This window comes from Rutidosis leptorrhynchoides, chromosome 3, assembly GCF_046630445.1.
Source record: "Rutidosis leptorrhynchoides isolate AG116_Rl617_1_P2 chromosome 3, CSIRO_AGI_Rlap_v1, whole genome shotgun sequence".
NCBI classification, from domain to species: domain Eukaryota; kingdom Viridiplantae; phylum Streptophyta; class Magnoliopsida; order Asterales; family Asteraceae; genus Rutidosis; species Rutidosis leptorrhynchoides.
The window spans coordinates 351,180,137-351,192,268 of record NC_092335.1 but is presented as its reverse complement, the minus strand read 5'-3'; the positions used below and the strand labels follow the sequence as shown (position 1 = coordinate 351,192,268).

Sequence of the window (12,132 nt, the reverse complement as noted above, 5' to 3'; positions counted from 1 at the left end):
ATCATCTGAGCTCACTGATGAAAAATGGGAAGAAATGGACGGCCAGGCTATCGCAAATCTTCATCTGGCATTAGCAGATGGCGTTTTGTCTAGCATAGAAGAAAAGAAGACGGCGAAAGAGATTTGGGATCACCTCGTAAAATTGTACGAGACCAAATCACTCCACAATAAAATATTCCTTAAAAGGAAACTCTATGCTTTACGCATGAGTGAATCCACTTCAGTGAATGAGCACATTAACAGCCTAAATACTCTATTTTCTCAACTCGCTTCATTGAGTTGCAATATAGAGTCACAAGAACGTGCCGAAATTCTACTTCAGAGTCTACCAGATTCGTATGATCAACTCATCATCAACCTAACCAATAATATTCTCTCAGAATATCTAGTCTATGATGATATTGTTGCTGCGGTTCTAGAAGAAGAGGGTCGGCGCAATAGAAAGGAGGATAGACAGGCCGGTTCACGACAAGCGGAGGCCTTGGTGGTGACAGGAGGTAGATCGACGGAACGTGGCCCAAGTGGGAGTCACAATCATGGTAAACTGAAGTCTAAGAAAAAGAAGACTTACACATGCTACAATTGTGACAAGAAAGGTCACCTGAAGAAGGATTGTCGGAGTTTAAATAACTCTAATCCTCAAGGAAATATTGTAAGCACTTCAGAAGATGGGACTGCTTTGGTTAGTGAGGCAGTGGTAGCAAATGAAGGCAGAAAGACATTTGTTGATGTCTGGTTATTTGACTCAGGAGCTACTTTTCACATGACCCCTAGAAGAGAATGGTTCAAACAATATGAACGTATCTCGGGAGGATCTATATACAGTTGCAGTGATCATAAACTAAAGATCATTGGAATTGGAGATATCATTCTGAAGATGCACGATGGTACAGTTTGTACTATTCAAGGAGTACGACACGTGGAGGGTTTGAAGAAGAACTTATTGTCTTTAGGACAATTAAACGATCTTGGTTGTAAGATGGAAATACAAGACAAGATCATGAAAATCATGAAAGGCGCAATTGTAATTATGAAAGGAGAAAAGGTGGGTGCTAATCTATACATTTTGAAAGGCGAGACGGTACGGGAAGCGGAAGCATCTGTTGCTTTGAATAGTTCAAGTGATAAAGCTGCTATAACATGGCATCAAAAGCTTGGACACATGTCTGAACAAGGTATGAAGATTCTTGTTGAAAGAAATCTTATACCTGGTCTTACAAAGGTATCGCTACCTTTTTGTGAGCATTGTGTAATTAGCAAGCAGCATCGCCTGAAGTTTAACGCATCAAATTCTAGAAGTAAATTGGTTCTAGAATTAGTTCACTCTGATGTGTGGCAAGCACCAGTTCAATCCCTAGGAGGAGCAAAGTATTTTGTATCATTTATTGATGATTACACTAGGAGATGCTGGGTGTACCCAATCAAGAGGAAGGCAGATGTGTTTGAAGTTTTCAAAGTTTACAAAGCGCAGGTTGAACTTGAATCTGGTAAAAAGATCAAGTGTTTGAGGACATATAATGGAGGAGAATACACTGGTGATGAATTTGATAAGTTCTGTAAACAAGAAGGCATCAAAAGACAGTTCACGACGGCATACACTCCTCAACAAAATGGAGTGGCAGAGCGGATGAACAGAACCTTGTTAGATAGAACAAGGGCGATGTTGGCAACTGCAAGCTTGGGAAAATCATTCTGGGCAGAAGCAGTAAGTACTGCCTGTTACGTGATAAATCGGTCACCATCAACTGCAATTGAGTTGAAATCGCCGATGGAAATGTGGACTGGAAAACCAGTTGATTATTCTGACCTTCATGTATTTGGAAGTCCTGTGTACGTAATGTACAATTCTCAAGAAACGACAAAGCTGGATCCGAAGTCGAGAAAGTGTTTGTTCTTGGGGTATGCTGATGGAGTTAAGGGGTATCGCTTGTGGGACCCCACTGCCCACAAAGTAGTCATCAGCAGAGATGTTGTCTTTACGGAAGACAAAAATTTTAAAGATGTTAGCACTTCAAAACTTCAAAAGAAACTACACAGATACAGGTTGAAAATGTATTTTATAAAGATTCTTCTGAAGCAGTACCAGAGCACGATGAAAATCAAGTAGTTGTTGATGAAGCTCCAGCGACTCGTATTTCTAATCGGGAAAGGAAACGTCTAGGGTGGCACTCGGATTATATTATGGAAACCAATGTTGCATATTGTCTTCTAACTGAGGAAGGAGAGCCTGTAACTCTTCGCGAGGCACTGAATCATTCAGATTCATCTCAGTGGATGGCAGCTATGCAGGAAGAAGTTGAAGCTCTTCATAAAAATAAAACATGGGAACTTGTGCCATTACCGGAAGGTAGAAAACCTATTGGAAATAAATGGGTGTATAAGATCAAGCGAAATGGCGATGATCAAGTGGAGCGGTATCGTGCAAGACTGGTGGTCAAAGGATATGCTCAGAAAGAAGGAACAGACTTTAATGAAATATTCGCCCCCGTGGTTCGACTTACAACAATTCGAGTAGTTCTAGTGATGTGTGCTACATTTGATTTGCATCTAGAGCAGCTAGATGTGAAAACTGCATTTCTTCATGGAAACCTTGAAGAAGAAATTTATATGCTTCAACCAGAAGGTTTTGAACTACAAGAGAACTTGGTTTGCAGGTTAAAGAAATCTCTGTATGGTCTCAAACAGGCGCCGAGATGTTGGTACAAGAGATTTGATTCTTTCATAATGAGCCTTAAATATAACAGACTTCATGCAGACCCTTGTGCATATTTCAAGAGGTTTGGAGACAATGATTTTGTCATTTTGCTGTTATATGTAGACGACATGTTGGTTGCAAGTCCCAACAAAGATCGTATAAATAAGTTGAAGGCTCAATTAGCTAGGGAGTTTAAAACGAAAGACTTGGGTGCCGCAAACAAGATTTTAGGGATGCAAATTCACCGAGACAGAGATAATAGGAAGATTTGGCTTTCTCAAAAGAATTATTTGAGAAAAATCTTGCAGCGTTTCAATATGCAAGATAGTAAGCCAATCTCAACCCCGCTTCCTACTAATCTCAAGTTATCCTCCGTTATGAGTCCTAGCAGTGAAGACGAGAGGAAGAAGATATCTCGAGTACCATATGCATCAGCAGTGGGAAGTTTAATGTTCACAATGATATGTACAAGACCAGACATTGCACATGCAGTGGGAGTAGTTAGTCGGTACATGGTGAATCCTGGTAGAGAGCATTGTGATGCGGTTAAGAGGATCCTAAGATACATCAAGGGAACCTTAGATGTTGCATTATGTTACGGGGAACGAGAATTTATTGTCAAAGGGTATGTTGATTCAGATTATGCAGGAGATATTGATAACAGTAAATCTACCACTGCATATGTTTTCACACTTTGTGGTGGAACAGTAAGCTGGGTTTCAAAACTGCAGTCAGTTGTGGCCACGTCAACAACAGATGCAGAATATGTAGCAGCTACTCATGCTGCTAAAGAGGCAGTATGGTTAAAGATGTTGTTGGAGGAACTCGAATACAAACAAGAGAATATCACTCTATTTTGTGACAACCAGAGTGCCTTGCATCTTGCAAGGAATCCAGCATTTCATTCAAAGACAAAGCATTTACGAGTTCAATATCACTTCATTCGTCAGAAAGTGGAAGAAGGAATCGTGGATGTGCAGAAAATTCATACTGACAACAATGTGGCTGATTTTCTAACAAAGTCGATCAACTGTGACAAGTTTATTTGGTGTCGTTCCTCATGCGGCCTAGCAGAAACGTAAACAACATCATTGGCAAGGAAGGATTAACGTGTGAAGATTGATTTAGCTTCAATCAAATCTTCAAGTGGGAGATTGTTGAATTAATAATCTAGAAGATAGCATGACAAATTTAATTTGATCACAACTTTCATATGGTTGTCAAGTTGTTTACAACTTTCATATAGTTGTCAATTTGATTACAACTACCATATATATGACAACTTGATTACAACTAGCATATGGTGGTCAAATTGTACACAACTTCTTCATTTTCAAGTAGTATAAATAGAGCATCATACATAGGGATGGCAATGGATCGGATATGGATCGGGTGAGGCCGTATCCATATCCATATCCATTTATTTTTTTTTACTTTTCATCCATCCATATCCATATCCGTCGGGTGAAGCGGGTTAATGGATAATTATCCATATCCGTTTAAATTTATTTTATTTTTAACAATTATAAGCGGTGGTTCACTATATACGATCAAAAGTAATATTTTTAATAGTTTATGCGATCGAAAGTCACATTTTACTAATCTATATAACAAATATTCAATAGATAACCTATTAAATGTGTAAAGATATCGACATGTAAGTTGCTTACTTTTAGTTACATGGAATCACATTTGAACCACCAAAGTACGATAGATACATTTGATTATTTAAACAAAACAAAATATAAGAAGAAAGTTATATTTTTAGAGAAAATATAAAGAAAGATGAATATGAATATAATTAATGAAATATCACTACATAAATGATACTAATTTGAGTGATAAATTTATACATTTAGTTATTTCGGGTGAAAGCGGGTTCATCCATGGATAAAATTTTTTCATCCACATCCATATCCATATCCATTTAGATCGTCCATATCCACGAATAATCCGGTGGATCGGATGGATATCCACTGGATCGGGTATCCATTGCCATCCCTAATCATACATGCTCATTTATACATCCCAAAATCACAAGTGTTCTTGTATACTAAAAGAGTCTATAGAGAGTTAGTGAGTGTTAATCTCCTAATCACAAGAGATATAAAGATTGGTGCTTATCCTTGTAATTAGTGAGAAGTGTAATTCCTATTATTCTTATTAGTGAAACGTTTCTTTCTTGCCCGTGGTTTTTACCCTATTGGGGTTTTCCACGTTAAATCTTGGTGTTCCTTTATTGTTTTTATTTCAAATATTACTAGCGGTTTGCTATAATTCGGTATCCCTTTTTACTACAGATGGAAGCGTGATTTTCGGATAATCGAGGAGGGGATTACATTCTTCTCATCGAAGAAGATGGAAGGTAAATCATTGTAATGGAAGAAGACCCAAGCGAACACATATTGCTGACCTATATTAACTGATGAACACAAATCAAAAGTGATTCAAATCAAGAACAACCACACAAAAAAATACTTCTTGAACAAATAAGAAAAAAAAAAATACTAACATTTAATATAAAGTGCACTTAAACTTGAAATATGATATATCTAATTGCACGTCCTACAATCGATTCTTCATTTACTCGATATGTTCTTGCTCGTTCGTTTCGGCAACAAAAATCTGAGCTCATTCGTTCGTTCGAAAATCTAATTTTATAACGGGTTATGGAGCAGTTGTGAAGCAGTGTGTTTTTTTTGTTCGTTGATTAAAAAGAAGATATACAGTACCCGTCGTCTTGACTACCCTATCACATGCCTTCATTAAAGTGACGAAAATAACAGTATTTCCACAACAACAAAAAAGTTCGAATTCGAATCATTAAGAAAAAAAAAAACTATACGTAAGCTACATACCTTCTCCGCACTTATAGCCAGGTCCTCCTCAAAAACTAAATGATACAAAAGATTGTAGACAACAAAAACATAAATAACACGGAAAATTAGTAGTAACATCTTTTACCCTCAATTCAAAGATTAAGCAAACATCGCCGATACCCATACAAAGCCAGATCAAAATTGGGGTAAAAACATGAAATATACATCACGCATCTATAACATACGGTAATACAAATTGGCACTAAAATTAAAGAAAATAGAAAATGTAATTAACCCAAGGTGTGAACAATGAAGTTAATAAGCTGTTCCATTAAGATTCAACATAAACAGATCTTGATTTGTTTCGAAGACCCCACTTTTGTTCAATTTGTGTGTATATATACTGCATGCGCAATTTCAGTTTGTGAATGGAAACAAAAATGGTTAAGCTAGGTGATTTAATTGACTAAATACGCTAGTACGATACACGTCAAATGATTCAACTATATAATAAAAGAGCTAAATCTGAGTGAATTATGATGAACTCTACAACGGTTAACTAAATCCAAATGTACTATCAAAAGATGCTAAACAGCACATTACTTACTCATTTTTGCATATATTCTGATTTCAGCACATATAAGTTTGTTCTGCAAGATAAAATAGATGTGAGATTACTAAAACTCATAAGTTTTAATAAGTGAAGATTAAAGAGTTTACTAACTTTTTCGATCTGATCATGCTAATACCTTTCTCCAACTTGGTTTCAACATTGTTGAGCTCTTTTGTGGCATATTTCCCAGTGACTCACCTATGATGTTTCTGTGAAACTGATTCAATAAAAAGACAGCATAATATAAAAAGTAACTACTATAGCCAAATAGATATAAAAAAAAGAACCTGATGTTAAAAAAAAGTTTGTGTAGTATTGTGATTAGAGTGTATCAGCCCATCACTTGATATAACCGCTGCAACAAAACAGAGATGTTTAACATCAACAATGAATAATAAATATATAAATACACAATATAAAAAAGGAACTAAAGAAAATACTTACACAAATGGAAGTTGCCTAACATCAATCGGATGAAAAGTGAATGTCTCCCAGAAAAAACACATGCGAAGATAGATTAACGTCGGGAATAAAACCTACGACGTTAGTGAGGACGGTTTCAAATGATAGGAGTTTCTCTTCCAACTCTCAAATGTTTGCGAAAAAATTAAGAACCCTAGGGTTCAAACAATCACTGCCAGGACAAAAAGCCACAAAATCCAAAACCCTAAGGTTGGATGATAATCGCAAAGACAAAAGACCACGACATCCGAAACCCTAGGGTTGAATCGAAGCCGCTGGTAAGGAACGATTGAGAAAATACGTATGTAAAAATTGGAGGTGATTAAATTGAAGGAGGAGAATGAAAAGAACCCTAAAACGTATTTTGAAAGTTTAGTATTAAGGGACACGTGTTAGGAGGAGGTAATTAGTGATTTTTTTAATTCAAAATTGTGAGAAAATTAGAATTGATGACAAGAAACCAGGAAGCGCCACGTGGATTTATACTAATAGATAGATAGATTGATAGATGTTTATGAATATGTAGCTTATATATATATATATATATATATATATATATATATATATATATATAGATATAGTTACTCTGTAATATTGATTGAGGTATAGGAGTTAGACCAAAAACAGTGGCATAAATATCTTAATTAAACTATGCAAATAGTAATTTAAGTTTCATTCAGTGCATGAGTTATATTATAATAATAATATAATAATAAATATAATCCTATTAATTCCTCAATTGAAACGTGTGTGCAGTTAAGCAGCCACCTATTTTGTATTTTCTACCGACAGTTTTCACAGACTGTGTATTGTGCGAAATCAGTGACAGATAAAAGTGTTCAGAAAAATCCCATATTTTTAAATTAACTATATTTATTTATTTTGGTCATTATGGTATAAAATTCAGTCATTAATTTAATAAATAAAAATTACATCAACTGTCCCTCTCATTTAAGGGTAAAATATAAAAAGTGTTAAAATTAATTAGTTATATCCTAAATATACTTTTAATAAGCCTACAACTTATATAACTCATTTTTGTATCACCGTTTATTTTAAAATTACATAAGTTTGAATTTAACTTGCTTAATATCAATCGAGACATCAAATGAGTATTACAATCATTTAATATTTATTTTTAATATACTTTATTTATATATATAGATATATTTTAAATAATAATTATTATAATATCTTATTTTTATTTATTTTACATAATTAAATTTTAATAGCAATAACATATAATATTTCAAATTATATTTTCAATTACCACATATATACATATATATATATATATATATATATATATACACACACACACACTCATATCTATTTACAATTAATTGTTCTTGAATCGTAGAAACTGGTTGAAGGTAATTGAATACATGAACATAGTTCCAAAATTTTCGAGACTCAGTATTATAAACTTTGCTTATCGTGTCGGAAACATATAAAGATCAAGTTTAAATTTGATCGGAAATTTCTGGGTCGTCACATGGCGCCACCATTACTTGGCAACAATAATGTTAGAATGTAAAGGGTTTACACTCTAACAAATAATGACGGGTTTACACTCTAACAAATAATGACCACCACAACTGCAACCATAACCAACAGCACTCTTGCGTCCTCCATGCAAGTCCACCACCACTTTCATACCGATCTCTGCAAACTAAGGATCCCAAACTATATAAAAATACAACATTATAAAAGAAACAAGATAAGGAAACTCCAAACATCACAACCAATTTAGTGCACTAATAGTTTGATAGTTATACAAACACAACAATTAATTAACATTAACATCAGTGGCGGATCTAGGTATTGTAATCACTGGTGTCACTAGTTTAAACTAAAAAAAAAGTTTAGTATATGGCTTATTTCCATAAACGGAGCTAGAAAGTAGAGTTGAAGGGGACTTAGTATATTAAATCAAAGACTTCAAAATACAAACTTATGGAGCCTTTATCTTGACTTCAAAATCACGAATTCATGCACTCACACAAACACTTTCATTTTCCAACTTTTATGCATCAAACACATCTCTCTCAAGTTCTCTTTTCATGTTCTAAGTGTTCTTCATCATCTTCATCAAAATCTACATCAATCTAGCTCATAAATCCATACATAAAACAACCTACAAAACAACTACTCAAGAAAACTTTAAGAACACTTTCAAGTTTACAAGTCTACTTCCAAGCATTTTAATCCATTCCAAGTAATCATTTAAGATCAAGAAACCTTTTTTATTTACAGTAGGTTATCTTTCTTATTCAAGGTAATATTCATATTCAAGCTTTGATTCGAATTCTATAACTATAACTATCTTAATTCGAGTAGTAATCTTACTTGAACTTATTTTTGTGTCATGATTCTACTTCAAGAACTTCCAAGCCATCAAAGATCCTTTGAAGCTCAAGTTATTTTCTCATCATTTTCAGTAGGTTTACCTACTATACTTGAGGTAGTAATGGTGTTCATAGCATCATTTGATTCATATATATAAAACTATCTTATTCGAAGATTATAACTTGTAATCACTAGAATATAGTTTTGTTAATTCTAAACTTGTTCACAAACAAAGTTAATCCTTCTAACTTAACTTTTAAAATCAACTAAACACATGTTCTATATTTATATGATATGCTAACTTAATGATTTAAAACCTGGAAACACGAAGAACACCGTAAAACCGGACATACGCCGTTGTAGTAAAACCGGGGGCTGTTTTGGTTTGGATAATTAAAAACTATGATAAACTTTGATTTAAAAGTTGTTTTTCTGGGAAAATGATATTTCATATGAACATGAAACTATATCCCAAAATCATGGTTAAACTCAAAGTGAAAGTATGTTTTTCAAAATGGTCATCAAGATGTCGTTCTTTCGACGGAAATGACTACCTCTTTCAAAAATGACTTGTAACCTGTATTTCTGACTATAAACTTATACTTTTTTCTGTTTAGTTTCATAAATTTCAATTCATTATGAAACCATAGCAATTTGATTCACTCAAAACGGATTTATAACGAAGAAATTATGGGTAAAACAAAATTGGTTAGATTTATTAGTTTAGCTACGAAAATTTTATAACAAATCTATACTAACCATAACTTAACTAACTTATATTGTATGATACATATAGTCTAATATATATTATGTAATCTTGATAGACCATAGACACGTATATCATATCGACGTCATCTATATATATTATTTGGAATAACCATGGACACTCTATATGCGGTAATGCTCGAGTTAGCTATACAAGGTTGAGGTTGATTCCAAAATATTATATATATTTTGAGTTGTGATCGAGTCTGAGACTTGTATACACTGGGTCGTGGATTGATTCGAGAAAATATATTTATTTATGTACTACTAACTGTGGACTACTAATTGTGGACTACTAACGATGGACTGCTAACTTAACAACTTAAAACGTCAACACGTAATAAAAATGTTGTGAATATATTTCGATCATACTTTGATATATATATATATGTATATATTTGTTATAGGTTCGTGAATCGACCCGTGGCCAAGTCTTATTTTCCGACGAAGTGAAAATACGTGAAAGTGAGTTATAGTCCCACTTTTAATATCTAATATTTTTGGGATGAGAATACATGCAGTTTTATAAATGTTTTACAAAATAGACACAAGTAATCAAAACTACATTCTATGTTGGATTATCGAACCGAATATGCCCCTTTTTAGCTCGGTAGCCTAAGAATTAGGGAAATGGCCCCTAAATGACGCGAATCCTAAAGATAGATCTATTTGACCCAACAAGCCTCATCCGAGTTACGGATGCTTTAGTACTTCGATTTATCATATCCGATGAGAGTCCCGGAATGATGGGGATATTCTATATGCATCCTGTTAAGGTCAGTTACCAGGTGTTCAACATATGAATGATTTTTATGCAGATTGCTATATGCATGCATGATGTTTATGAGAAATGGAAATATGAAATCTTGTGGTCTATTATTACGATTTGATAAATATATAGGTTAAACCTATAACTCACCAACATTTTTATTGACGTTTAAAGCATGTTTATTCTCAGGTGATTATTAAGAGCTTCCGCTGTTGCATGCTAAATTAAGGACAAGATTTAGAGTCAGCATGCTTGTATGTTAATGTTTAAAGAAAAACTGCATTCGAAAAATAAATTGTTGTAATATATTATTGTAACCCATTATGTAATGGTCGTGTGTAAACGTTGTACTTTAGATTATCATTATTTGGTAATCTACGCTATGTCTTTTAAACCTTTATCGATAAAGTAAAGGTTATGGTTTATTTTAAAAAATCGAATGCAGTCTTTGAAAAACGTCTCATATAGAGGTCAAAACCTCGCAACGAAACCAATTAATATGAAACGTTTATAATCCATATGAACGGGACATTTCAACTTGCCTGAAAAAGTTGTCTATATTGTTCTTCATAAGCTACACACTTTATTTGTCCAAAAAGATGAACACTATACTTACAAAAGCTTATGTAAAGTTGTATATATGTATGTGGTTTTCACGAGCCATTTTTTCTACTACTTCAACTAGAGACTACATCTCTTGTTATATGTCATGGGAGAAAACAAAAGGATGGTGACCTAATGACAATAAAATGTCATTATTATTGACAAGTTAAAGATATGAAGAGTCACAATAATTGCAACCTTCAAACTTACTCTTTAACATCAATTTTAATTCACACATCAAAACTAATTTTCCAACATATATAAATATATAAATTTTGTTGTTCGTAAAAAAATAAATAAATAATAAAATATAATATATAATATACTAATATAAAATTATAATTAATAATAATAATATTATAAGCAAAAATAAAAGAAAGGTATAATAATATAAGTACTCCATAATAGGAGTAATAATCTAATTAAATAAAAGATAAATTATATATGAAAAGATATCACCTAACAATATAACGTGCATAACCTATGATCTTATCTTTTCTTTCTAGTCTAGTGTCTAGTGCTCTTCTTCTCCTTTTTTTTTTCTTCACAATTCATCGGTCATCCATGGCAATAAAAAAACACAGTGAACTTGAATCTTAATTTTGTGCTTACAATTGTAGCTTCTTTTGTTAATAATTAGTTGGCTTTAGAATTATAAATTGGGTTAGAGAGGTTGCACACAACAAATTTCAGTGGTAGCACTCAATGGAGTTTAACAAAAACCCAAGAAATATGTACTAGATGGACATATTTGTTTGGTTGCAAGTGCAACCACTCATAGGGCTATACATCTGCCCATGGTCCAGCATATAAAACTTAAATATATCTGTAATCAAATGGGCTGCCCTATACATCAATAAACCAATACCCAATTTGCCAAACAAGAATAAGAAACAATTAACTTGGTCGAATGGCAAAGCAACACTTGGCATTTGTATGGCCTGCTACAGTAAAAATCACCCTTTCCTAAGATATAGATTTACAGTATTTAATATTTAATACTTAAAACTATCAATTTTCAAAATTGAATCTCATTTAAAAATTACTGTTCATTCAT

At 33.3% G+C, this 12,132-nt stretch overlaps 1 long non-coding RNA gene across 1 annotated transcript; it reads right to left on the bottom strand.

Moving 5' to 3' along the window:
- Positions 1–5,553: 5,553 nt before the first annotated feature.
- LOC139897561 (uncharacterized) lies at positions 5,554–6,455 on the bottom strand. Its single transcript, XR_011776654.1, has 3 exons — positions 6,415–6,455; positions 6,264–6,336; positions 5,554–6,164 (listed from the first exon to the last, which is right to left on the bottom strand). It is a non-coding gene; the product is annotated as an uncharacterized lncRNA (long non-coding RNA).
- Positions 6,456–12,132: the final 5,677 nt, after the last annotated feature.